Raw genomic sequence first — 26,914 nt, 5'->3', positions numbered from 1 at the left:
AGAGTTACAAAAATAGGGGCTCATTTCCTTGTGCAAGAATGTGCATGCATAGGATTCTGTTTCTACTCTAAACAGAAATAAGGTCTCCTATCTGAGTGGGGTCCTGCCTAAGATCAAGGTGCTTGTTCTTCCAGGGTTATAGTGATCTCATTAATCAATCATAATTGATGACGATTGACCAAAAGAGCCTAAATGAGTAAGTAAAAAAAGCAAAACCTGGATTCTAATTTAATAATTGGTTGTTGGCAAAATAGTTATTTCTCTTTATCATTATTATTATTATTTCAGTTACTATGTCATATGAAATTGATTTAAGAACATAGAGGCTGGAAGGAACTGTTGGAAATCATCTCCTCCAAGAGTTTCAAACCAGTTTGCATGTCCTGGACCCCATTTGACGATTGTGTAAAGCTCATGGACCCCTTCCCATAATGGTGTTTTTAAAAAATGTATAACATAAAATATTTAGTATTACAAAAGGATTATTATACTGAAAAAAGATGCATTTTCCCCCATCCAAATTCACAGATATCCTTGAAATCTATTCATGGACATTGAAAGAATTTGTAGACTCCAGGTTAAGAACCCATATTCTAGTTTAATTTCTTTTTTTTCTTCAGATCAAGGAATAGTTTAAGGGAAGAATAAGTAATCTGCCCATCACACAAATAATGAGTAGAGGAAAACTGAAAAAACCAAATGATCTGAATTCTGTTTCCATAATACCATCTTCTTTCCACTGTACCACATCATCTATTTTCCTGTGATAAAAAGTTGGTTATAATCACCTAGAGCTATATAATTTTCATGGACAAAAAAACAAACAAACAAAAAAAACACATTCTCTTAGAATCTCAAATGTTGAGAAACAAAATATTTCTAAGAATTTGAAAAGACCTAGTCAACTAACCTTCTGTGACTACATTCCACCTTCTGCTTTGGACTTTGATGTTTGGTATGGTCCTGATTGAGGAGTAGATTCCAGTTTTTAATCAATTTATAGAATGCTGAAAATTTATACTGAATTCATTCATTGACTTTATTGTATATTTGCTGATACACAATGGCTTTCAACATCTCAGAAGCTACCATGTATTTAAGAAATAAAGATAAGAACTCATTTCTCCATGATACTTGAAGAAGGAATCTAAGAATTTTGCAATGTGAACTGAATTGAAGGGCCAACATTGAAGGCCATCTGAAACCCTGTTGATGTCATGATGCTCAAAATGCAGAATTTTCTCTTCTTTTCAGTACAGATTTTGTTAGATAATAATGAACAAACCAGTTCTATAGTATTTGAAGAGTTTGTTTTATATTTGTCTTAGATTGCTGTAGTAGTAATCAACTGTTACCCTCTTCTAAAGAGTAACACCAATACATTGACCTACTAATGGGTATTATTTAATGAGGTGCCATGAATGATTAGGGTAAGGTCAGATTTTTTAAGTTGTATTTTTGAATTAAAATGTATGAAATGATTTGTGAAATTGCTGAAGTTCTGAAGACTGTGGAATCAGCATGAAATTTCATGTAGATCCTAGCAATCAGGTTAACTGGGACTAATCTAGATAAATTCAGAGAAGTTCCACTTTGGGTTGGCCATAGGGTGAATCGTTTAGCCATGACAAGTTTCCAAGTCAAGAAGTGTTTATGAAATGTTTTTATATGTACCAGGAATTTTGTTAAGTGCTTGAGGTCATAAGAGCAGGACCAATAGATAGACATTTAGGTAAATTGGAGGTAATACCGGAATGAAGGAAATAGCTAAGAAAGGGACTGGAAAAGACTCCCTATGGAAGGTTGGACTTGAGGTGAGATCTGAAGGAAAGTAGGAAAACCAGAGGCAAAGAGAGAGAGAGAGAGAGAGAGAGAGAGAGAGAGAGAGAGAGAGAGAGAGAGAGAGAGAGAGAGAGAGAGAGAGCATTACTGGCATGAAGGGCAGCCACAAAAAGACATGTGTGGGATGTCATGAGCAAGGAACACAAAGAGGGTTCTTGCAACTCAATTATGGAGTATGAAAAGGAGAATAATATGACTGGAAAGATACAAAGAGACTAGAATGTTAAAAGCCAAACAGAGGAATTTTTATTTGATCCTGCAGGTGTTAAGGACTATCTACCAATTCACTAAGTGGTTAATAGCCAACATCAACGTGTCCAGACTCATAGAACTGAAAATTTCCCCTTTGCCCAGACTTGCCAGAACTCGTCTTCCACCAACAAAACCTTTCTGGATCCAGGATTACTTCCATGCCATCATAAGGCACTGGAATAGGACTTCAGAGAAGAATTGATACTACCATATGATGAAATGTAAATACTTCTCCCTTAATCATGATAATGATGATGATAATGATTATAAAGTATCCTTAAGGTTTATAAAATTCTTTAAACATATTGTCTCATGTGAGCCTCACATTAATCCAGTAAAGTAGGTTATTCTGTAGTCTCATTTGGTGGATGAGGAAATTGAGACTGAGAACATTGTGACTTATTGAAGTTACCCAGGGGGTGCCTGAGAAGGGATTTGAACTCATCTCTCCATAACACCAGATCAGGTGCTCTACCCAGGCCCCCACCTGATTTTTATTTTCTTGATCCAGTGTAACACAAGCAATATAAACAATCAGCCTCTAACTAAGGTGCTTTAACTGGATGTAAAAGTCTGTTTCTTCTTTCTTAGCATTAATATCTTCCCCAGTTCTTTTTCTTCTTTGGATTCCTGGGATATTATTTTCTCCTTTCTCCCTTTGTTTCAGAAGCTGCTGCCCTCTGCCCCAAAAAGAGTATTCTCTTTGCCTTTAATCCTTGTCAAGTTAGCAGGCCTATTAATGAATAACTTCCAGTATGAAAGATCAGGAGGAGCACCTGATTTGTTCAAATCTAATTTGACAATGACACATTTTTAATCACCTTTGAGTATTCTACACAGCTTCAAATCAGACAATCAAGACATCTTCACATCTATGAGTACTTCCCAGACCCCTTCCAATAGCTAATTTCCCCTCTACCTGCTTCCTATTAAAAGATACAGAGTGCAGTTATTCTTTATAAATTTATTTTGTTAATGGCCACTGGCATCCCTGTGATTGCCCATAATACTCACTCCAAGTGAGATCCTTGAACTCATATCTCTAGCTTCTAGTACATAATAGACACTTTAAAATGCCCGTTGATAGACTGAAAGGTCAAAAGTCTTTGTTCCAGTGAATATATATATGTGTGTGTGTGTGTGTGTGTGTGTGTGTATACATATGTTTCATATATGTATATACACATATATGAATTTGAAAAGGAAGGAGGAACAAGTTCTAGGGGATGACCATATTCAGAAGTAGTTATCAAAATAAAAATCTTGAAAAGAAGTCCTACAGTGGCTCTCTTCTACATTGCCAACAGTTCTGGATCTACAGACTGGCTTTCCCCTGGAATTACTAAGGACTTTTCTCTCTCTTAAAGGTAAGTTTATTTGTCCATTTCCTTAGCAAAAGCAATGTCTTCTGATTGTGATGACACAGATGTTGGGTTCCTGAATTTTGCAAGGTTTATTCTGGTTACCCTCCCACACTGGAAAAGGGATTTCAAGATTCTTCCCAATCAAATACTAACTAATAAGCAATCTAGGGGGAAAAAAAACCTACAAAATAAATAATAAATGAATGAATAAATAAAAATCTTTAAATTGTTTTCACTTCAGGAAGGAAGCTATTAGTGGTGAGTACTTCTTTACGGAGCATTCACACAGAGACATTCTGATTTAAAAATCATTAAAATGGATAAATCTAATGAACTGAAGAAAGAAATAAACTTCAAAATTATATTTGTGCCTTTAAAATAAATAATAAATGTGACCTCCCTCCCTGAAAGAAAATGTAGCATTAGGCTATTTTTTAAAATACATATAAATAGAATGAAACTTGGCATCAGATCTAAAACTTTGAGAGAAATTCTGTTCCCTTATCTCTAAAAATATACTGTATAGCTAAAAGCCACTTTGGTGAATATTACTTCTTGGATTAGAATTTTAAGGTATTTCCTGACCATTCTAGAATTAATTCTGCACTGATTAGTAATTTATTAAGCTTTATCATTAAAATTTTAAAATTTGAAGATATATATTTAAAGGAATATCTTTTCTCTTGTAAGAAATAGCTAATATGTGTGTATGCATATATGGGATTGTAATATATTCAGTATTTATTAAATCCCAGCTGTATGTAAAGTACCATAACTAGGCACTGGAGGAAAAGGGACAAAGCAAAACATGACTCTTGATCCCTAAGAATTTAATATTCTATGGAATGTGGAAAGGATACTACCTCCCAACAGAGAAAAACAGAGGCATTTGTGGAGTAAGTGAACACTAACAACATGGAGCAGGGGAAGAGGTGGGAATCAGGCTAGTTTTCCTGAAGGAGATGACACTTGAGCTGAGCCTAGAAAGAAATTATACAAGATTCTAAGTATCATTTCAGTTTTATCTTTTATTTATTAACCTGAAGGTATCCTCTAGGATACTGTGTATTTGTTTTCCTGCCTTTATCTTACAAAGTAGGTAAAAATCTAACATAGGAACTGAAAAGACCTAGATTCCAAATCTCTTCCCACCCACATCCCCCAGTATACTTACTGGCTGTGTAATCCTGGGTAAATTATTAACCTTTTGGTGTTTCATGCAACTTTCTAAGATTGTAAATTGCAGAGATTGTGCTGATTTGAATTGATATGGTGTGTGTGTGGAGGAATTTCTTCATCCAGCAATTCCCTAGATCAGTGGTTCTCAAAAGTATATTCTGGGATGCCCCTGAAAGTTCTAGAATAAGGTCAATTTTTTTTCAAAACTAAACTATTTAAATTTCTAATATTGTAAATATTTATACATATAACCAACACAAACAAAAATTTTAAGGGAGCTCCTCAGTAATTTATAGCATCTCAAACAGTCCTGAGATCAAAACATTTTGAGAATCACTATCTTATACCAATGAAATGAAAGGTACAGTCCCTTTTCCAATTTACATCCCTATGCCTTCTAGTCTTGTACCTGAAAGCTAATGTTCCCTTAGCTTTGGACACTTCTTTATAACAAGGAAGAAAGATTTAAGCAATGGCACCTGATTTAATAATTTCTTTTGACATCAGTTTCTGTATCCATAGTAGCAGGATATCAGGAAAGCACATTTCCTTTTTGTTCCATGGCCCTGAACTCCTTAAATTTATATCAATGGAGTCTTAGCAAGTCTTGGTACACTAAGTAGGCTTCAAACATTGGTCTGAATTCAGACCACAAAACTTGTCTTTATAAGATTCCTTTTTCTTTGACTACACCAGCTTCCAAAACCTTGAAAGTGTTCCCATTGGTGGTGGTATATCATCTGCTCATATTGAGGAAATCCCAGGTTATTGAAGTTAAAAATGGAGATTATGGAGTTGAATTTCTTATGAAATAAGGGGGTAACATGAACTTTCTTCTCCCATTTGAGAAATCTTCAATAAAGGGCACATTTCTTATTTATATGACCATGGCATTTCTTCAGACTTTGGCATTCATAATGTATCGATATTCTTTTGCAAAAGGAATAAATGTGTTGCAGAGTTCCCCTCACTAATTATGGTATTCAGCAGGTGGTGGCACAAATCTATTTGCCTCACTTTAAAGCCATTCTTTTTTTAGGTCAGGAAAAGATAACTTTCCTGGAACCATGATGTTTTAAAAATAAGCAAAATGTCCATAATTTAAGGAAGATTAATCCATTAAACAGAGTAGGTTGGTTTTTAGTGATTCTGTCTTGAGTGCAGCGGCCTGGGAGCAGGAAGATACAGAACTGAATCTGTATCTTTGGTTTATGGGCCAACATAAGCTCTTTTAAAAGCAATACAAATGTTTGACAGCTATCAATATTGAGATGCCACTTGACGGCTATTTTTGTTTGGCAGTTTGAAACAGTGTGCCATAATGATGAAATTGAATTCTGAATGGGTTCGATTCATGCTGGAGACACTCATGAGCTTAGTGACTTCGGACAAGTCACTTCATCATTCCATGGCTGTATGTGCTGTGGTGGAGGAAGATTCCATGTTGGGAGTATCCTAGTGGACTGACACTAGAAGCCTAGTGGCTTCTTTTTATATCACATGAAGTTTGCCTGTTGGAAATCTGAAAAAAAAGTGTGAATCTGATTATCCACAGAAAAATCTATCTTTTTGGAGGATTTTTGGAGACAGGGTTTTCTATTATTAAGGAAGTGCATCTGTAAAAGGTAAAATTACTACTAGGTGCAGTTGTTTCTCTGTACCCAAGAGACTTACTTCACTTGAAAGCAAAACATGATTAGCCTGAAGGGAAAAATGCTGGCCTTAGTATTAGGCAGAGCTCAGAATGAAAAAAGGAGAAAAGGCCAGATCTTCTACCACTTTAGGTCCTGGATTTATTCTACTCTACTGAGATAGCATTATGGGAATAGCCCTAGACCAGAGACAGCAGATCCTAGGTGCAAATCCATTCAGATGCCAGCTGGGGATGTGACTCAATCACTGCCCTTATCAGAGCCTGAGTTTTCTCTGCTCTGAAATGTGGATGATACCTGCTGGAGTCAGCAGCCAAGGTTTGACCAAATGAGATGGTGTCTGCAAGCACAAAACGCAGTGTTGTTAGCAAACCTGCAAAGGACTATGGCTTTCACCAATGATGACATGCCCCAAATCCCAGAATCCTGTTTTTACTTTGTTTTTATATATTTGTTTAGAATCATAGCCCAGGAAGAGACTTTAGATGTTACCTGGAGATCATGGCCCTCATTTTACAAACTAAGAAACCAAGACCCCACAAGGTTGAGTAACTTGATTTGAAAATGACTAGACTTGCCATTTGGATTCCTTCCTTCTTTCCTTCCTTCCTTCCTTCCTTCCTTCCTTCCTTCCTTCCTTCCTTCCTTCCTTCCTTCCTTCCTTCCTTCCTTCCTTCCTTCCTTCTTTCCTTTCGTCCTTCCTTCCTTCTTTCCTTCCTTACTCTCTAATTCCTTCCCCCCTTTCTTCCCCCTTCTTTCTCTCTGTCTTTCTGTCTCTCTCTCTGACTCAATCTCTGTTTTGTTGTCTCTGTTTCTGTGTCTCTGCCTATTTTTGTCTCTGTCTATGTGTTTGTTTCTCTGTCTCTCACGGTATGTACCAATGTGGTATAGTAGAGCTGAATTCAAATTCCTTCTGAGAAGTTCTGCTTGTGTGATCCTGGGTATCTCACTTACCCTCAGATGAATCCCTGATCTGATTAGTTGTAGAGAAGAAAGCAATTTACATTGATGGCAGGAATTTACTCCTTTGGCAATCTCTATACCACTAAAACCATATGTCTGATATAAAACACACACACAAAAGACACTCTCTGTTTCTTTCTTTGTCTCTGTTTCTTTCTGACTCTATGTCTGTCTGTCTGTCTCTCCCCCTCTCTCCTTTTCTCCCTCTCCTCCCTCCCTCTCTCTCTCTCTCTCTCTCTCTCTCTCTCTCCTCTCTCTCTCTCCTCTCTCTCTCTCTCTCTCTCTCTCTTTCTCTCTCTCTCTCTCTCTCTCTCTCTCTCTCTCTCTCTCTCTCTCTCTCTCTCTCTCTCTCTCTCTCTCTCTCTCTGTCTCTCTCTCTCTCTCTCTGTCTCTGTCTCTGTCTCTCCCCCTCTCAACAAGTCCCTGAGATAAATATAACTTAGTCCTTGACATAAAAGTGCTTTTCTGGGCCCTGCTCAGAACTCTGAATCTATATAAGCCAGTAGATGCTTGCCATTCATTTCCCCACCCCCACCTCTTGCTGCCAACAGCACAACCTTTTCTATAAGGGCCTGCTGAGCTGCCTTTCATAATGCACAATGCCCTCCTCCCCCAATTCTACTATCCTCATGGTACCTTGTTCTTTTTATTATAAACCCTCAAAACTGATCTTACTCCCATGTTCTTTATTGTTCATTTATAATCAGTCCTTGATTACATGCTGATTATTCCTAAATCTCAACTTTATCCTCCCAGAGAAAAACAGAGCTCAGTGTTATGATTCTGATTAGGAAATCAGCCGAATTCAACAACATGCTGTATTTTTTTCAACAGACTTGGAACTCAGTATTAACATTTTACTTTCTGATTTAACCTTTGGCATTCTTTCTCAATTAAGACAGTACAAAGACAGGAGGTTTAACTCAAAAGCAACTAAACTGATTAATGAAATAAAGCACAGTCCTTCCAGAATTCCCCCAAAGGTATGGTCTTTCCGAGGAAGTAGCCATTTGGGGAATCTTTCCTCAAGGCAGCGTGGAGTATGGGAAAGGATACTGGCCAAGCATTTGGCCTTAGGAAACTCTGTTGCCTGGACCTCTATTTCTACAACTGTACAATGAAAATTTGACATTATATACTTCTAAAGAAAATATATACAGACAAATTTTGAGGTCTTTTCTAGATCTAGGTATATTCATAACAACCAGTATTATATGATATGCTTTACAAGTATTATTTAATTTAATCTTCACAACAACTCTGTGATATAGGTGCTGTTATTATCCCCATTTTACAAATGAGCTAATTGATGTGGAAAAGGGCTAAGCCTTTTGTCCAGAGTCACACAGCTGATAAATGTCTGAGGCAGGATTAAAATTCAGGTCTTTCCCATTTCAAATTTATAACTACCTTTTGTGCCATGTAGATGAATAAATAATACATGATTTGAGGAGGGAGAGTTCATTAAGAACTGTGTTGGGAGGTATCGGTAAAACTTCTTCAAGAAGATGCCACCTGAACTGAATCTTGAAGGATGGTGGGAGTTTTCCGAGGGAGGGGTGATGAAAAGGACATATACAGTCCAGAAAAGGGGAATGATATACTCAGCAAATTTTCCAAGACACACAATGAATGCTCATTTATTAAAATGTTACTTTAAGTATAGAAAGATATAGAGATGATGATGAAATATGGATTTGGAAACAGAGCTTGGTAGACTGATCTGACTGGGACATAATGCATGAGGATGATTACTATGAATTATAACTGTAGTAATATCTACTGGAAAAGATGAAACTTGTGTAGAATATAGCGAGAAGTTCTCAGAGCCAGGATGATCTGGGTTCAAATAACGCTTCTAACATATCACAGATTTGTGATTTGGGGCAAGTCGCTTAACTCCTTAGTGCCCTCAGACCAATCTCTAAGTCTAAAAGTTTCAGAGAAGGTGCTCACTTGAGGGAAATTTTATGATCTGGGATTTTTTGTATCCTTGAAAACTTTTATCCCACTCCTAGTCCCCATCTCTTCAATGGGGATAGTGTTAAAGGTCATGGAATGAGATAATGTAATTTGACTGTGAAGTACTAAATGAAGTGAGGAGCCTGCACATCATGCACATCATGCACACCCATGTGTCCAAAAGATCCTCTCTTTCAGGAAGGTCGCCGAGTCTGTCCTCTGATGGCTATGGTCATTTCCCAAATGGATCTCTGCAGTAAATCTTTTGGATCCATAGAACCTCATTTGCTGCCTCCCTGGGTTTCTAATGCCAAGAGAAAGCCTGGAGCATGAAAAGTCCCTTCACAAGTCGCCTGAATAATAACCTTTCTGTCCCCAGTGAGTGTCCCAGATGCTTAATGATGAACAGTGGGGGAGGAGAAAATTCTACATATTGTAGGCACATACAATGTGAGTGTGTGCTTATATGCATATATATGCACACACATTTACACATACGTATATGCAATTTACACATGTGTGCATATATGCACCACACTCATACAGAAATATACATTCATGTACATATATGCACATGTACATGTATACCTACATATGCACATAATCACACAGAATAGACATACATACACATATACACACAATGGGCATACACACATGTATGCAAATGTTTCTCTATATGATGTATATGCCTATAATCTCTCCTCCCTTCTCCTCATCTCCATTTTCCTCCCTTTCTTTATTTGTCAGGCCAGTAATTTTACTGGTATAATACAGAGCAGCACCTGCACTTGACTTTAATAATCTCAAAACACACACACATACACACACACACACACACACACACTCACAGAGACATATACTCACACAATCTTAATGCAGTTAACCAATTTTACTATCAAACAAAATAAAGGAATTGAACTTACATCCTTTAAATATTTATATTCTTGACCTAATTCAGTAGGTATAGTGCTCAATCAATGAAATACCACATGTGTGTATGTGTCTCACTCCATGTGTGTGAATGTTCTTAGTGTCAAGGACAGGACTGTATCTGTTATTTTAGTTCTTTTGTCCTCTATCTTGTCCACTTCATCTGTAGTGATGTGCTTCCTAAATTACATTCTTGGATTTGTAAAAGTCTTCTCAAATGACTTAAAGACGGGGATAGCCCAATTTGCAGTGCAGCTGCCTTGATGTGTGTATCTGTGTGTGCTAGGCCAGGCCAGTGTTCACTCACAGGGTTCTTGGAGTACTACTGGAGAGTCCCTCCTTCCTTAGGTACTACTTTGTGAAGCAGTAATATCAACAGGGTTTGGTAGAATTCTCTGCTTTTCTCAATGCTTTGGCAAAATGGAAGGATTGGATTTATTTTAGCTCTAAATTATCATTGCAGTGGAGGGTTGGATTTGCATGTAAGGACTTGAGTTTGAGTTCTGGTGTTACTTTGGGAATGAATGTCTGTCTTATGTTGGGGATGTCAGTTTAATGCTTTTGATCTCACTTTCCTGCTCTATAAAATGTTCGACTAAGTTGGTCTCCTCAGGTCTCTATGATCCTATGGAAATCAACAAATAATGACTATCTTCAGCAAGTCTATTTATTGGTGATTGAAAGCACCCCACCTATCAATCTGTCAATAACCATTTATTAAATACCTACTGTGTTCCGGGCAAAATCCTAAAAACTGGGATTGCAAAGAAAAGCAAAAGACAGCCCTTGTTCTTGAGGAGTTTATAATCTAATGAGAGAGAACATGATACTAAAAAGGAAGCCAAAAACCTGAGATTGGGGATGGTGGGAAGGTATCTGGCATGGATTATGATAGAGAAATCTGGAGGAGTGAATACAGCCAGGTGGCAAATGAAGAGATGCTCAACTTATGTAAGCTTCTTAAATGGAGGAAGGAATTTTCTACTTTCTGGGCAATCTAGTAGATGGTGTTTGTGAAGATTACACTGACTCCTGGCAAGTATACCTGACAAGGTATACTCATCATGGTGGTTGTATTGTTGCCCTAGGAAAAATAAAATAGAATAGAATGTGGGCTTTATTGTTCCCCAAAACTATTGTTGGTTTGTATTTCTCTTCAGCAATGAGCTAGTCTAAGTTCTTCATCATGAAAGTAGTCTGAGGCTTGCTCTCCCGGTCAGTGAATCCCTGGCCCACTTCGCCACTTCATAAGAATCTCAGCCATGCTAACATCAAGTACTAAGATCTATGGCTCCAAACATACCAGGAAATCTTACTGTATCTTCTGATTGCTGAAGGATCATCGGTTCCCCACTTTTCTGTATCATGCAGAAGTATGAATTAGTAAAGGATTCTGGTTGTTAGGATTCAGAGTAACAACATTTGATACATTTTATTAATGAGTAACTTAAAAGTACTTGATATTTGTTTAGCATCCCTGTATTGCAGCATTGTCAAAAGAGAGGATAATTTGTTTCTTGTCTTAAGTAAAATAGCTGTGGATAAATGATAAAAATGTAATTGCAAGAATCATATAAATATTGCTTCTATTCCCTCCACAAATGGAAAACCTATGATTTCTTTCTTTTTCTTCCGGCTTTACTTAAGACTATGAGATCCAGAAGAGATTAAAATAGAGAAGTCCAAGGGCTGGAGGGTGCTGGAGGGGATAATACATTACAGGTTACCAACTGCTCCTGTGTTTTGACCATGGACTTAGTGATCAACCTGGATGGAAAGTGTTGGGCTCACTTAGTTTTCTTTTCATTAGCCAATATCTTGGTACAATAGGATTAATTGCCCTGTACATGGTTATATAAAAATAAGCAGAAGCATTTAAAGAGTATCTTTGCTGGTTCTATTGGGATGCTTACTAGATATAATGTATGATATTGTTCATTTTAATACTTTTTTTTTCCTCTTTTAGTTTTGAATGTGACATATAATCATTAAGATTGCTTGCTTTGGTTCTTGAATTCTCACTGTGATCAGATGTAATTTTCACAAAAATTACCCTTGCCCAATTTTTCTCAACCCTTGTGAACTATGCAAAGTGAAATAAACAGAATCAGCAAAAGAATCTGCATTGGGTCGAAAGTGACATAAGTGAAAAGGGAACTAAGGGAAAACTTGACGTTGAGCAACTCTATTGACCAACCAGAGAAGAAATAGGACAATGAACCTCCCTTTTGTAGAGCAGTGGGGATTTGTGGGTTGGAATTTCCTATACAATATTAGCTGGAGACAATGTGTCCCTTGAGTTTGTTTACCTGTTTTTCTGTGTTAAATGAGAGGTCTCAGGTTATTGTTTGGGTGGTATATTCAGAAATTATTGTTATGTGAAAATTAAAGACTCCAATAAAATTATGTTTATTCATATTTCTAGTAATTGTTTCTCTTAATAAGGTACAGTATTGGGGGCAGATAAAGGGAAAGAGATAAAGACTTTTTCTCTCTCTTCAAAAGTAGTCTATTTGGGGGAATTGAAACCTCACTCTTCCCAGTAAACATATGACCTGATTTCTTTTACATTGCCGTCATCTTTCTATTTTGTGCCAAGATGCCCTATGCGTCTGGCTTTTGTATCTTTAGTCTGTTCTGGTTTCTATTAAGCATCTCAAAATAGGTTGTCTTGCAGTATGACAGGTAGCAATTGGCTTTACACCAAGGCTCTGGGAGGAACGTAAGAAGAGGAAGGTCTTTCAATGGGTAGCTACAGAACATTCCATCATGTTTCCAGTATGCACAATTGCAGACACAAAATCCATGACATGAATCATGTGGAAGATGTAGAACTGAATACCATATACTTGGAGGTGAGGAATATTGATACTGGCACTAGATAAACCAGGACAATTCCATTTAAAATTTATTTCATCTGACTGATTTTCCTTTTTGGCCAGCTAGTTTGTTTCAAACCACATACCTTAGTTAAATTTTCCTGACAAAAATACGTATCATCTCATTGATTTTATTTAGTTGAAAAGAACCTTAGAATGTGATCAGCTCCCCCCAACAAAAATCTTTCTTTTTTTTCATAAATGAGTAAAATGAGGTGGTGCTCCCTATCTGAGCTCACAGACAATGATATTGTCCTGATGAATTGGCCATTTTTTCCCCACTACAGAAACTGCCTCAGTTTACTAATCAGTGAATGAAGGGATCATTCTAGAGGGTTTCTAAAGTACCTATTGGATATAAAATTCTGTGATCCATTGAAATACTGCCCTGGCTTATTGACTTGAAATACTCAAGTGAGAAAAGGGCATTGTTTGTTTGTTTTTTGTTTTTTTTTTCTTTCCCAAAAGCCCCATTGTGAGCATGTATTGTCTAGTTTCCATAAACCCTGTCGACTGCTTCCTTATCTCAACACCCAGTTGTTTCACTTGAAGGTCAAAGACATGTTGACTCCAGTTAATATCCAGGTATTCTCATAAAATTTCTTTAAGGCCTTGCTTGTGGGTAAGGTTATCTCTTGATCAAAAGCACATAGCCAAAAGAAGATTTTTGTACTCTTTAGGTTGGATCTAACTTTTAAGTTTGGGAATGATTTCTGACTTTAGAATAAGAACCAAATAATTTTCTTTTCTTTTTCTTCTTCTTCTTTTTTTTCCCCCTAAGGCAATTGGAGTTAAGTGACTTACTCAGGGTCACAAAGCTAGGCAGGTTAAATGTCTAAGATCACATTTGAACTTAGGTCCTCCTGACTTCAGGGCTGGTTCTTTATCCACTATGCCACCTAGCTGCCCCAGCAGATGATTTTTCTATCGCTGCTATGGGTAGGCTGCTGGGTCATCCAATCATAGCTTTAGAGTTGCAAACGATTGTTAAGAATACTTAGGGATGTAAGAACAAATATCTACAGTTGGAAAGAACCTCAAAGACCATCTAGTCCAAATTTCTCAATTTCAGAGATGAAAATTGAGCTTCAGAGAGGTGAGGGGTCTTGTCTGAGGTCACACAAGTAGGAAATAGGGAACTGAGTCCTGCAGAGGTGAACAGTCATGCCCATGGTTGTCCAATTAGAAAGTAAAGTAGGATATGAATCCAGATGTTCCTTTCCAAGTCCAGAACTTTATCTATTATGCCACATAGTCTTTTTGCAGGCTTTTGGGGATAAAAGGAAGGTAAAAAGCATTTATGAAGCTTCAGTTATATATTAGACATTATGCTAAGTACTTTACAACTCCTATTTGTTTTGTATAACAATGCTGGTAAGTGAAGGCTATTATTCTCTCTATTTTACAGATAAGAAAACTGAGATAAACAAAATTTTAGCTCTCACAACTAATATGTGTATGATATTGAATTTGAACTCAGTTCTACCTGCTTCTAGGTACAGCACTATTCACTGAGGCTCTTGAACACTGTGTTCGTTAGGATGATTATACAACTTCAACAATACATGGTGATAGGCTTCAGTCATATTCTGAATAGCAATATTTGTTTTATCCATTTAGCCAATAAATTGCCCTTCCCACTCAGTGCTTAAAATTCCCTAGCACTTGAAGGACTCCCCACTGCAATTTCTCTGAAACAGACTGTTCTTTGGTATTTTAAAATGTACCACTGAGATCTGTGCAGGATAATGTGAAACCAAGTGGTTGTTAATTTTTCATTGAAACTTGCAGAATAACTGTTTTCTCTCAGTTGGTTTCAAAATGAGGCCTGTTCAGAAATCCAATTAGAGGTAGTTCATATAGTCTTTGTTAAAATTCACATTTCTGAATTTTGCTTGTTGGAGATCCTTTTACTAAATTTCATTTAAATTTGAATTGGTATAAACCATGTCACTACAGGTAATAAGCGCTCAGGAAGTCTTAATGCCAATAATAAATCTGCTTTTACTTCTTCATTCTTCCTGCAGAGATTTGTTTTACATCACAGAATTAGAGATTAAAACATGAAGGGACCTTGTAGACCATTCTGCCCAATCAGAGAACCAGACAGAGGAGACAGATTAAATCCGGAATAGTAAACTGAGATGGCAAGACCTCACAATTGCTTAGTGCCAGAGCCAGGTTTAGAACTCAGGGCTCCTGACTGCCATAGATTGAATACTCTCAGATGGCAGGCATCAGGTCTACTCATTTTATACAGCATCCTTGTAGTCCAACCTTCCACTTCCTCTGAACACATCCTTTTTTTGATCTCTTGCCCTTCTGGCTTCTACTGCTCTACTTCAATGCATTAGTTACCTCCATTCTGTCTTTTTCACACTGTGTTTCAACTCCCATCTCTGAACCTTTACACTGGCTTTCTTCCATGCCTTCATTGTAGAGGGTTACATTCTACTAGGTTGGATGCAATAAGTACAGAAAAACAGAATCTCAAACTTAAAGCCCATTTAGTTCAACCTTGACCTCAAAACTAATTTTCTATGCCATGTATCTGATGCCTACTGGTCACACAGACTTTGCTTGAAGACTCAAGTATAGGGAAAGCTTATCCTGATCTTAAAAAAAATAAACAATATGATTTCTCTGGATTGACAAAGAACCCACCATTCCAAAATTCTATTAGATATTCTCCTAGGCAAACTCTAGATATTCTTCTAGCTGTCCCCTAGATAACATGTAATTCATGTGGAGGATTAGACTTCAAATATTGCTAAAGTATATTTCAGCCACGGCGATAGAAATACCGAATACAAACTGAACAAGTCATAATTGAATTTTCGGACCAGGAGGTGGGGCTGGAGGAAGTGGGAAGGTGGGAGAGGAAAACTAGATGGATTTACAAGCAAATTCTACCAAACATTTAATGAAAACTTAATTTCAATAGTATATGATTGTTTGGGGGATTGGCTAGAAAAAGAAGGACTCTTGCCAGATTTCTTCTATGTGAGGTGAATAAAAAAACTTGGGGACAGAGTATTAATTAGTAATCAATTTATTTATTAGGCTATATAATAATCAATAAATTGATAGGTAATAGTTTCCTTTAGTAACCAAAGACACTTAATGGACACACAAATACACACACACACACACACACACACACAGAGAGAGAGAGAGAGAGAGAGAGAGAGAGAGAAAGCTAGAAACAGAGAGAGACAGCGAGACAAAGACAGAGAGACAGAGAGACAAAAACAGAGACACAGAGAGAGACAGACAGAGAGATTTATTTTAAAGGGAATATCCTTGACTAGAGAAATTACCTCTGATTGGTGGACATTTAAATGAACAAGTGGACTAGAAGACTTCAGCTTCTCCTCCTAAGAACTGGTCTTGGATCATAAGACTCAGCTACATTCAGCAATCTGGACAGAGGAATCCATCTCCATCTAGTCCATTCTGGTTGATTTTCTCTTTTATGAGCTTGATCATCCTAAGCTTCAGTAAAGGCATAAGAGGACATAAGTTCATTGTTGAATTAGATTCTGTTTGAAAATGAAATTTGAGAAGGTCTCTTAGTTGAGTGGGATCCTGCCCAAGATGGAGTATCATGTATCCTAAGGATTAAGGCAATCTCCTTATCAATTATGCCCTTCAATGTCTGGCTTACTAACCTATAGGAACTAATCCCTAAATAATGAAGTATTTAAAAAGAAGAAAGTAAAGGATTCAGCCTCATTTAATAACTGATTATTAATGTAATAGAAAATAAACATTTCTCTCAGATTATACAAAAGTGGTCTTGACACCTGAACCAGGAAGAGCCAAAAAAAAAAAAAAAAAGAAAAGAAAACTATAAACTACTATTTAATGGAAAAATTTATATAAACTATTTACATGGATACCATAGGAATGTTATGCATTGTGACTAGGATATATTTATACCAGAAATGAAGTTCTAGCTCAAAACATTTTAAAAAGTAAACATAATTGACCATATTAATTTTAAAAAAAACCACCAAAAGATATGATTATGTTAATAGATGTAGAAAAGTCTTTTGCAATAAAAACAATTCATTTTTTGAAAAAAGAACAAAAAAAAGTCATAGGAATAAATGGAACATTCCTTTGAAATAATAAAAAACATTTATGTAAAACCCAGAACTAGCACTATCTGTAATTGGGACAAACTACAGAGGTCTATCCATTAAGATCAAGGGTAAAACAAGGATGTTTATTGTCCTCATTACTCTTCTGTATTGAAGAGTGTTAGAAATTCTAACTATGGCAATCACACACACACACACACACACAATTGAAGCAATAAGCACAGGAAAAGAGGAAACAACATTATTTTTTCTTCTTTAGATTGCAAGACATTTTGCTTAAAGAATCCTAGAAAATCAACTAGAGAACTGATTGAAACAATTAACTTCAGTTTACTTGGAGAATATAAAATGACTTAGACAAACAATCAACATTTCTATGTATTACAAACAAAATCTAGCAGTTGGAGATGGAGAAAAATTCATTAAAAATAACCACAGATAACGTAAAATACTTTAGCATCTATCTGAAAAAAACATACATAGGAACATACATATCAGCATGATTACAAAAAATTCTTTACACAAACATGATCCAAATAATTGGAGAAATAGTCATTGCTTATGGATAGGCTGAACCAATTTAATAAAAATGACAATACTACCTAAATTAGGTTACTTTTTCTATACCATTGGTATTGCCATAACAATCAAACTAATAATGTATTACTCTAAAAAGCTAGAAAAAATAATAAAAATTACATATATGTGATATGTGTATATATATATATAAAGAGAGAGAGAGAGAGAGACAGAGAGAGACAGAGACAGAGACAGACAAAGAGAGAGACACAGAGAAAGAGGGAGAGAGAGAAAGAGAAAGAAAGAATGGTATAGATATATATGTGTCTGTATACACAAGTATATATGCACACCTACATATATATAGAAACATATATACACACACACTGAGCCACGGCTAATATGAGAATTTCAGGTTGTGTGTGTGTGTGTGTGTGTGTGTGTGTGCATGTATAATTTTCATGGGTGTCATTTTTCTTGTGTTTCAGTGAGGCAAGGAAACAATAGAGAGGGAGAATTCAAATTGAAATTAAAATAAAATTGAATTAAATATATATTTTAAAGTTGGATTATTATTTAGAATGCAGATTTCAGATTTTTCAGGGTCCACATTGGAATTCTGAAAATCCCTTTTCTTGACCATATAGTTTGTATATTCACAATAGCATAGATGAATATGAAATGGATGTGTAAGTATGAAATAAAAAACTCATCAAAATATATGTGTGTGTGTTGAAAGTCTTAGAACAGTTGCATTTTTCTCTTTCAATACATTTGTTTTTAAAAAATGTAGTCTTCACTCCCCATCCTTAATTCTTTCCTTAAAACTTTACCATTAGTATTTCCAGGTAAATATACTTACAGCATCAACTGTTCCCACCCAGGATGCTGAGTTACAACACCTTGAAATGTGCTGCTCTCTCTGTCCCTCTACCCCCCAGTCATTACATAATATTTATTTTCTTTCCTGTTGACACTAAATTGTAAACATTGATTCATTTCATGAGCTACAGGATATAAGCAAAAAGTAAACTTTTAAAGGAATCCAGGAATACCCTAGCCACATAGATTTTGGCTAGTGCTTGGTTTGGATAATAACATGCAAAAATCCATTGGCTTTTCCTGTATTTTAAAGATTTCCCCTCTCACCAAATTACTTTTCTATTAAAAAAAAACAGTTGCAGTGTACTATGATGTTTATGAATATTGATACAATAAATATTTGATGAATACTTTTTACCAGTAAGTACTTCATCTATCATGGAATCAGGATAATGTGGTGAAATGGAAAGAGCCATAGTTTTGGAGTCAAAACATGTGGATTTCAATCCCATTTTTGCCCTTTAAGACAGTGTGATCTCAAGCAAGTCACTTAAATTAGTCAATATTTATTAAGCATCTACTATCTTCCAGATACAGTGGTGAGCAGTAGAAATACAAAAAGAGACAAAAGACCACCCCTGTCCTCAAGGAGCTCACAAGTTAATGGACTTTGGGGGGCTCTGGGTTTCTGGAAACATAGATTTAAGGTTGCAAGACACCTTAGAAATTATCTCCTTCAGCTCTGGAAAGATCTTTCATAAAAAAATAATGGGCATGATCAGCTTTCAATATAGGCCTAAAGGGGAAGAGAAAGGGGGTGTGGGGGAGGTAAACTCTGACATTTTCCTCTTGGCTAAATTGGCTGACTTGCCTTTTTGGAGTAATGACATTTGTTTAAGTTCCTAGTCCTTGTGGACCCCCAGGCAGAGGAGGTCTATCCCTCTGTGGTTTCAAGAAGGTCAGGATGATGGTAATGCAATGGGCACTGAGCTTGAAGTGCAAGAACATGAATTTAAAAATTGCCTACTGTAGTATTATGGACATTGTAATTAAAATAAATGTTTTATAATAAATAATGATAGGCAACGTGGTAACGTGTGTGTGTGTGTGTGTGTGTGTGTGTGTGAATTTGACATGTATCCCAATGCTGGCTACATACTTTATGGGTGACCTTGGGCTAGTTCTGCCTTAGCTTCATCAGCTGTAAAATGTGAAGAAGATGTATGTAAACTAGACAATGTTTGATATCCATTTTGTTGTGGTTGTTGTTTTGCTGAAGCAATTGAGATTAATTATTTTGCCCAGGGTCACACAGCCAGGAAGTATTGAGTGTCTGAGGTCAGCTTTGAACTCAGGTCCTCCTGTCTTCAGGACTCATGCTCTATGCACTGTACCAACTAGTTGTCTCAGTCTTTGACATCCTTTCAGCTAGAAAGTGTTTTGCTTACATATCTTCCCATTCATTTCCCTTTCATTCTCTTGATCAGAGTCTGGCAAAAGAGGATGAAAAATCCCAGTTTCTTTTGACATATGAAGAAGGACTTTAGACACCCAACTTGGGAAATAATTCCATATATCCTTGTATCCCACCGCACTATTCCTGTGGGCTTTAGTAAATTGTGGCAAACGATATACCTTATGATCATCTAAAAATGGATTTATGATAGAAAGTTTAAAGTAATCACCTTCTAAATTTAATTTTTTGATAATTCTTACTAGATTTTAGAATTGAAGTAATCATTTATTGATAGAGCTCTAAAGTACATGTTAAACAGAAAAATAGTATGTATGCATGTGTGTGGAAGATATATATGAATGGGTGCATATGTAGAATATGTATGTATATTTTCAAGCACAAATCACATATTATAAAAGTTTATACATAGAGTATATACATAGAGAATCACAGGTGGTTCCATAGAAATGTACAATATATAGAAAACTTGCCCCAAGATTTAGTGTGATGGAACTTCATGTCCCAGCCCTAATGCACGCATACTGACGGTGAGATTCAGAATTCTCTTGATGTCTTTGTTAAAGTACAGGTTTGGTGCAGAAACAAAATGCTTCATACATGTTCATTCTTTTTAACTTACTTGGAAATTCCTATTTAGCACTATGTGGGTGTATATATAAGTACATATAAAATATATCTATATATACATATATAAACACCTACACATGAATATATACACAATAAGAGTATATATATATTTAAAGTTGTATATAGAATGTATATTTTAAGTAGCTATATTTGGGGCAGTTAGGTAACTCTGATTACAGTGCTGGGTCTGAAATCAGGAGCACTCATTTTCCTAAATTCAAATAAGATCAATAATATTTATTAACTGTGTGACCCTGGAGAAGTCACTTAACCCTCTTCGTCTCCATTTGCTCATTTGTGAAAATGAACTAGAGAAGGAAAGAGCAAACGATTTCAGTAACTTTGCCAAGAAAACCCCAGATGGAGTTGTGAAGAGTTGGACACTAATGGAATTGAACTACAAAATATATCACGTATATAAAACATATTTATTATTAGTTAGAAACATTTACAAAATTGTATATGTATATACATAGAGATAGTATGTATATTTGCATAGATATGTTGAAATTTATCAGGATTAAGTAGAGCTGTGATTGGAATATTGTAACACAAATGTAATACATTGTAGCACAAGCGGAAGCTGGCTTCATCCTGCTCTCTAGAATATTGTTGTAGCTTATCTCGCCTTTGAGAACTCTAAATCATCACGGGATAATTTTTAAAGAAGGTGACAACTTTTTTCATGGGAAGTTTCCTGGAGAAAGGGAAACATCAGCTAGCTGATACTCTGGTGTAAATTCTCTTTCCCTGGATTAATTTTCAAGCTTGAGTTTCATTTTATTCAGCTTGCCTAGAATTTAGTTCTATGGGCAAGGCATAATGATAAAAACTTGACTTGGTTTCCCCACCCCTCTCTTTTGGTTAGAAAAACTGGAATGAAAACAGAAGGAGGCATCTAGATGCTTTGGGAAAGATTGGCTGAGGTTTTTTGAGGAAGAGAAAGAATAGGAAAAAAATGGATTTGAGATTGAATTGTCTGTTTGTAGATATTTTCCTCCTGAGTTCAATTGAGTTCTACAAGCATGAATTAAGTGACTACTGTATGCCAAGGTCTGTGCTAGGCTAAGAATACAAAAATCAAATGTACTCTTCCCTTTCTCTCAAGAAGCTTACATTCTGTGACTCTGCTATTCTCTTCAACATAATGATCTAAAACTACTATGAAGGACTCATGATGAAACATACTGACTAATAGAAAATCTGAAACTCAGAGTTTTAAAAACAAATGTTAAAAATGTGTTTTACATGTAGCTTGGAAAATAAATATATATTAAATATTTTAAAAGAAACTTACATTATTGGGGGGATATGATATTCACATGATCAATAAATTTAAAGTGATTTCAGGAGAGAGGTGGTGAGCCCTAACAAAGTAGGCAAACGGGGACAGTTTCTTGTCTGACAAAGAAAGGAAAGAATGTATTGTAGGCTTGAGGAACAAAAACATGGGGATGGAAAATGACAAACTTAGAAGAACAACTTGTGGATCAATTTGACTGGAATGTAGAGCAAATGGAGCAGAATGAGATGAAGTACCTGGGAGGTCAGTGGTAGATAGAACATGCTGGATTGCCAGTGTCAGGTTGAGACTTCTGGATTTTATCCTAGAGATAATAAGGACTCACACATTTTTTTTTATGATGGTAGTGTGTTGGTCAGACTTGTTTTTTAAGAATATAAGTCTGGTAGCTGCATTGAAGATGGACTGGAGACCCCAAATGAAAATGATTAAAAGATATGAACAGACAATTTTCAGATGATGGAATTAAAGCCATCTATAGTTATATAAAAAATGCTCTAAATTACTATTGATTACAGAAATGGAAATTAAAACAACTATGAGGTACCTCGTGGCTTTTCTCAGTGATTCAGTGATCTAAAGCAATCCCAATAAACTTTTACCCCCCCAAAATGTCATTTACATCCAGAAAAACAACTCAAGACTGAATGTAAATCAACACATGCTGTGTTTATTGATTTTTTTTTAATCTCTCCCATGGTTTTTCCCTTTTGCTCTGATTTTTCTCTCCCAACATGATTCATAAAGCAATGTGTATGAAAAAGAAATAAATTTATTAGAAAAAAATAAGATGGACTGGAGAAAATAGAAATGGCAAGCATCAAAATCAATTGATAAGTTGCTGAAAGTCTCTTGGTAAGAAATTATGAGATAGGCTAAAAGATAAACTATGATGCTCCTTACTACTTTGAGGAATGCTATACAATGACCAGAAAATCCTGAAGATCCCTCCCTCTTAAACTTATTATTTCATGAATTTCTATAAATTATTACGAAAACTTTATATTCTACTCCTGAGTAAGTATAACTTCACTTTTCAGGGCCTCAGTTGTCTTATCTAAGAAGAAACTTTGACTACATGTTATCTCAAGTTCCTTCTATCTGTAGATCTGTGGTCCATATACTCCAGTGTAGCATTAATGATATTACCTTTTATAATTTATGTATCAAGAAAAAAATATATTTTTCTTGTCTATTTACCCAGAGAAAATAATTTTATAAGGCAACAACATTTCATCAGTTAACAGAAACAAAGCACCATGCTAACCACAAACTGGCTTTAGAATAACCTAATTACTGTCTGCAAGAAGAATATTCTGAAAGTATTGGAGAGCTTTTCACAAATGTACATAGTCAAGTTCTTGACACGAGAATGTTGTTCCTTCTGAAGGCCAATGTGACAGGTCAGAGGAAAAGTGTGATTGGTTTATTTAGGTAATTCAAAATAGAATTTGCAAAGAAGCATTATGAAGAATATTATTAAGTAGTGAATCCTATCAACCCTGAATAACTCTGTAATTATTATTTTATCACTTATCATTTACTGATGTGACTTCATGCAATTCACCTTTTTTTTTCAGCCTCAGTTTTCCTCTCTATTAAAACGAGGCAGTTGGATTTCCTGAATTCTAAGGTCACTTTGATCTCTACAGCTACAAAGCAACTCTGATTCAAATAAAGTATATCTTGTTCTAGCTCTCCACTAAAGTTATAGAAAGACTCCCAGAGGTGGGGATTTGGAAGGCCCTATCAGCTGCTGTCTAGTTTAATCAGTACATGAAAAAAAATATTTACTACAAGATAATATAAATAATGATAACAGCAAACATTTAAATATGTCCCTGGCCAAGTCATTTATCCCTGTTTGCCTCATTTTCCACATCTGTAAAACGAATTGAAGAAAGAAATGACAAACTGCTCCATTATCTTTGCCAAGACAACCCCAAATGTGGTCCAAAAAAGTTAGATATGACTGAAAAATAACTGAACAACAACAAAAATAATAAATATCATATTCAAAAAATTTATTCATGCCAGGCTTTTCCCCTTATCTTTTTCTTCTTGTCTATATCATGTTGACTTCACATTTACCTTTTGTTAGATTGACTTCTTACATTATTTCTTCAAGAAGCCAGCTCCCCTTCAGGGAACCTTGTTAAAGCCCCATTCTAAAAACCTTGCTTTGACTATCACTTTTCTAACCTGTAGTTGATCTCCCTTGTGCTTAAATGAAATAACGGGGTCTGTCTATGCAGCCAAGACAACACATGCACTCCCCGGTCCACTAGGGCTGCTTGCTGAGTGAGTGCCAAGCTTTAAGCAAGCTTAATTCCACTTCTCCAGGACTTGATTTTCTCACCTGTAAAGCGGTAGAGCTGTAAGGGATGAACTTTAAGGTCCCCTCCAGCAGGAGAAAATCCTGTGATACTCAGATCAAAACAGGCTCCTGCCTTTCACTTATTAGCTTTACAATCCTATTTTCTTCACTGCATCTTTAATCAAGGGAAAGGCTTTGTGTTCTTTCTTTGGAGAGAAGCTACAGATGTGCAGATGTAGAAGGATGAAGTTGGGGAGCTGGGATGGCTTTGCCTGGCACCCACTGGGAATAACTATTAAATAATAGAAGAAGGCAGGAAGATCAAAGGCCTCGCAGCCCTGTTATGCCTGAGTCAGAAAGCAGTGAAAACCTCCCTAATTTGGAATAATTGGTACAAAGTCCAGTCTGATACTTGATTTCTATAGATATTGTTATTTTTTTAGCATAAATATGTGCATACACAAACACAAACACACATATACACATATCTTCCTTAAGTGTTTTCAAGTAGAGATTTTGCCAACAGGCTTTAAAGATTACATAGGAATCAAACATTTGTATGTCTTAAACAGATTTTTTGCTGCTGGAATATTTGCTGCTGGAATGCTGAAAATCAAGTCCTTTTAAGTAGGTTAATGTCCTCAAATTTTATCTATTCTATTCCTTTGGGTCATGAAGTACTTCCTCCTTTCGATCCTCACCCATGGACTATGATCATGCTCAGCCTCTGCTTGAATTATACAAGTATCCTGAATTCTTAATCAACAGCATTTGAATCAGTGAGTTTAAAGGAATTATCCCCCTTCTTCCCTCCCTCCCCCGGCCCCTGTTATGTTTTGGGCATAAAGCTGAAGATATTTCTCAAATGGACCATCAAGGAACCAGCATCCTATTCACTGGGTAGTGGCCACTTCACACTGAAACCTGATCAAAGACCTATCTTGATCATTTGTCCACCTAGGACAATTGGCTTTTAGGGTAGACATTGGCAGGATAGGGCAGTAGGTGAATGGAAAGCTGGGAAAGAGGGTACCTGGGGTAGATCCCCAATCAATGGAGTGACGCCCTGTTTTCTATCATTCTTTTAGGCACTCTTGTTTCTAGGTATTGAAAGGGGAAAGTAATGGCAGAAACCTATAAATGTCAGCACCAGGGGATAAGCCCTGATTGCTCTATATTACATACAACTCTGAGCAGAAAGACACACATCTAGAAAAGAAGTTGATCTGGATTTTTAAAATGCTAAGACATTTGTTTTAACTGCAGTTGAAATTATGTTAATGTTGACCAAAGTAGCAATTTTTTTTTCCTCCTCCTTTTTTTCTTCTGCAGGGTATATAGCAGGAGGGAATTGGATTCTCCTCTGGGTATTTGTCCTTACTACAAAGTAGTTTACCATTCCTTACTCTTTTTTGTTTTTTTAATGCAGAATTTCTGCTGAACTGAGGATAAAAGTGGGTGGCAGAGTCTTTGTGAATCTTAATTCTTTTGACTTTGAATAGCCTATCCTGAGGTCGATCTTTCATTCTGATCATGATGAATTTTCCTATTTCATCTCTGTATGGGGACTTAGTTGCAGCTCTGAGCTTTCTTTGAATTAAATCCACAAACTGGGGATCTTTTACCATGTGCTTTTTTTCCCCCTTCCTTTTTTGAAGGTTCCTATTTTGGAAAATAATCCATAACCACTGATGCTGGACTCTTATTTTTGTGTTGTAAAGATACATTCTGGAGCTTTAGCTCACCAGAGCTCATGGTGAGAAATCATAGCTCTTGTCATTCTTTTCCCTCCTGAGGGTGACTTTATGAAGCTACTTTATTGACAGACATGATGAAAGCTTTTTCCTCACTCCTCCCTTTCTTCTCCCCCTCCCTATTTTCCCTCTGTCTCCTTCCCCTCCTTCTCCACATCTTCCCTCTTCATATCTCCCCTTTTTCTGTCTCTTCTTTCCTCCCTTGCCCCCTCTGGTCTATCATTCCTCCTCTTACTATAATTTTGACTCTTTTTGGGGTTCTGTATACTTCTTTATCACAACGTTAATTTCCACTGATGCAGGCTAGTCCCGATAACCATTGCATGTTGACAGTGCTAGCAGACTGAGCTCACTTATCGACTCCAGGAGTGCATTTGTTTCAAGACATTTATTTGTCTATTGTAGAAAAATCCTGATTGAGAGTAAGTCCTAGCTGAAATTTAGTCCTGAAGAGAAAAGGTTACCGAGTCACTTAGAGAACTTTGTTTGACTTTGCTTATAACCTACCTTGAGGATCAGTCAGGGCAACTGAATGGCATCCTGGCTCTGGCTCTGAAGCTGCATGCAGGTCTGGCTTTAGATGCCATGTGTCACCTTCCCACCTGGACCTCTGTTTCTTCATCACTAAAACCAGTGGGCTGGAGCAGCAGATCTCCTAGGGAGACAGCTTCTGGGATTGTTTCCCATTGAAGAACTGCCAATAGGGCTTCCCAGAGGCCATCATATCCAAAGGTCTTCGGGAGAGCTCTCTCCTGCCTGTTTTGGAAGAGGTTCTTGGCAAACCACCTTTACCTCCAAGTATTTCCTGGGCTTAGACCTTACTCCACTTGGTGAGTGTTATTTTTCCCAAAGGGCCCACAGCCCTTGCTAGTTTTAGTGACTCATTTCATTTTTTATTTTCTTTATTCCTTTATTTACTTTATTATTATTATTTTAAATATAATATATTATTTTATTATTACTATA

General features: G+C 36.4%; 1 protein-coding gene and 1 long non-coding RNA gene across 3 annotated transcripts in view; both read left to right on the top strand.

Annotated features, from left to right (window-relative positions):
* Positions 1-26,914, top strand: part of SUCLG2 (succinate-CoA ligase GDP-forming subunit beta) — a 311,455-nt gene that overhangs the window by 9,461 nt on the left and 275,080 nt on the right. The window lies entirely within an intron of this gene.
* LOC127551071 (uncharacterized) lies at positions 53-16,873 on the top strand. The gene is made up of 2 exons (XR_007951008.1): positions 53-82; positions 16,591-16,873. It is a non-coding gene; the product is annotated as an uncharacterized LOC127551071 (long non-coding RNA).

The sequence above is a fragment of the Antechinus flavipes genome, chromosome 1 (assembly GCF_016432865.1).
Source record: "Antechinus flavipes isolate AdamAnt ecotype Samford, QLD, Australia chromosome 1, AdamAnt_v2, whole genome shotgun sequence".
Taxonomy (NCBI): domain Eukaryota; kingdom Metazoa; phylum Chordata; class Mammalia; order Dasyuromorphia; family Dasyuridae; genus Antechinus; species Antechinus flavipes.
This window is presented reverse-complemented; position numbering and strand designations above follow the sequence as displayed.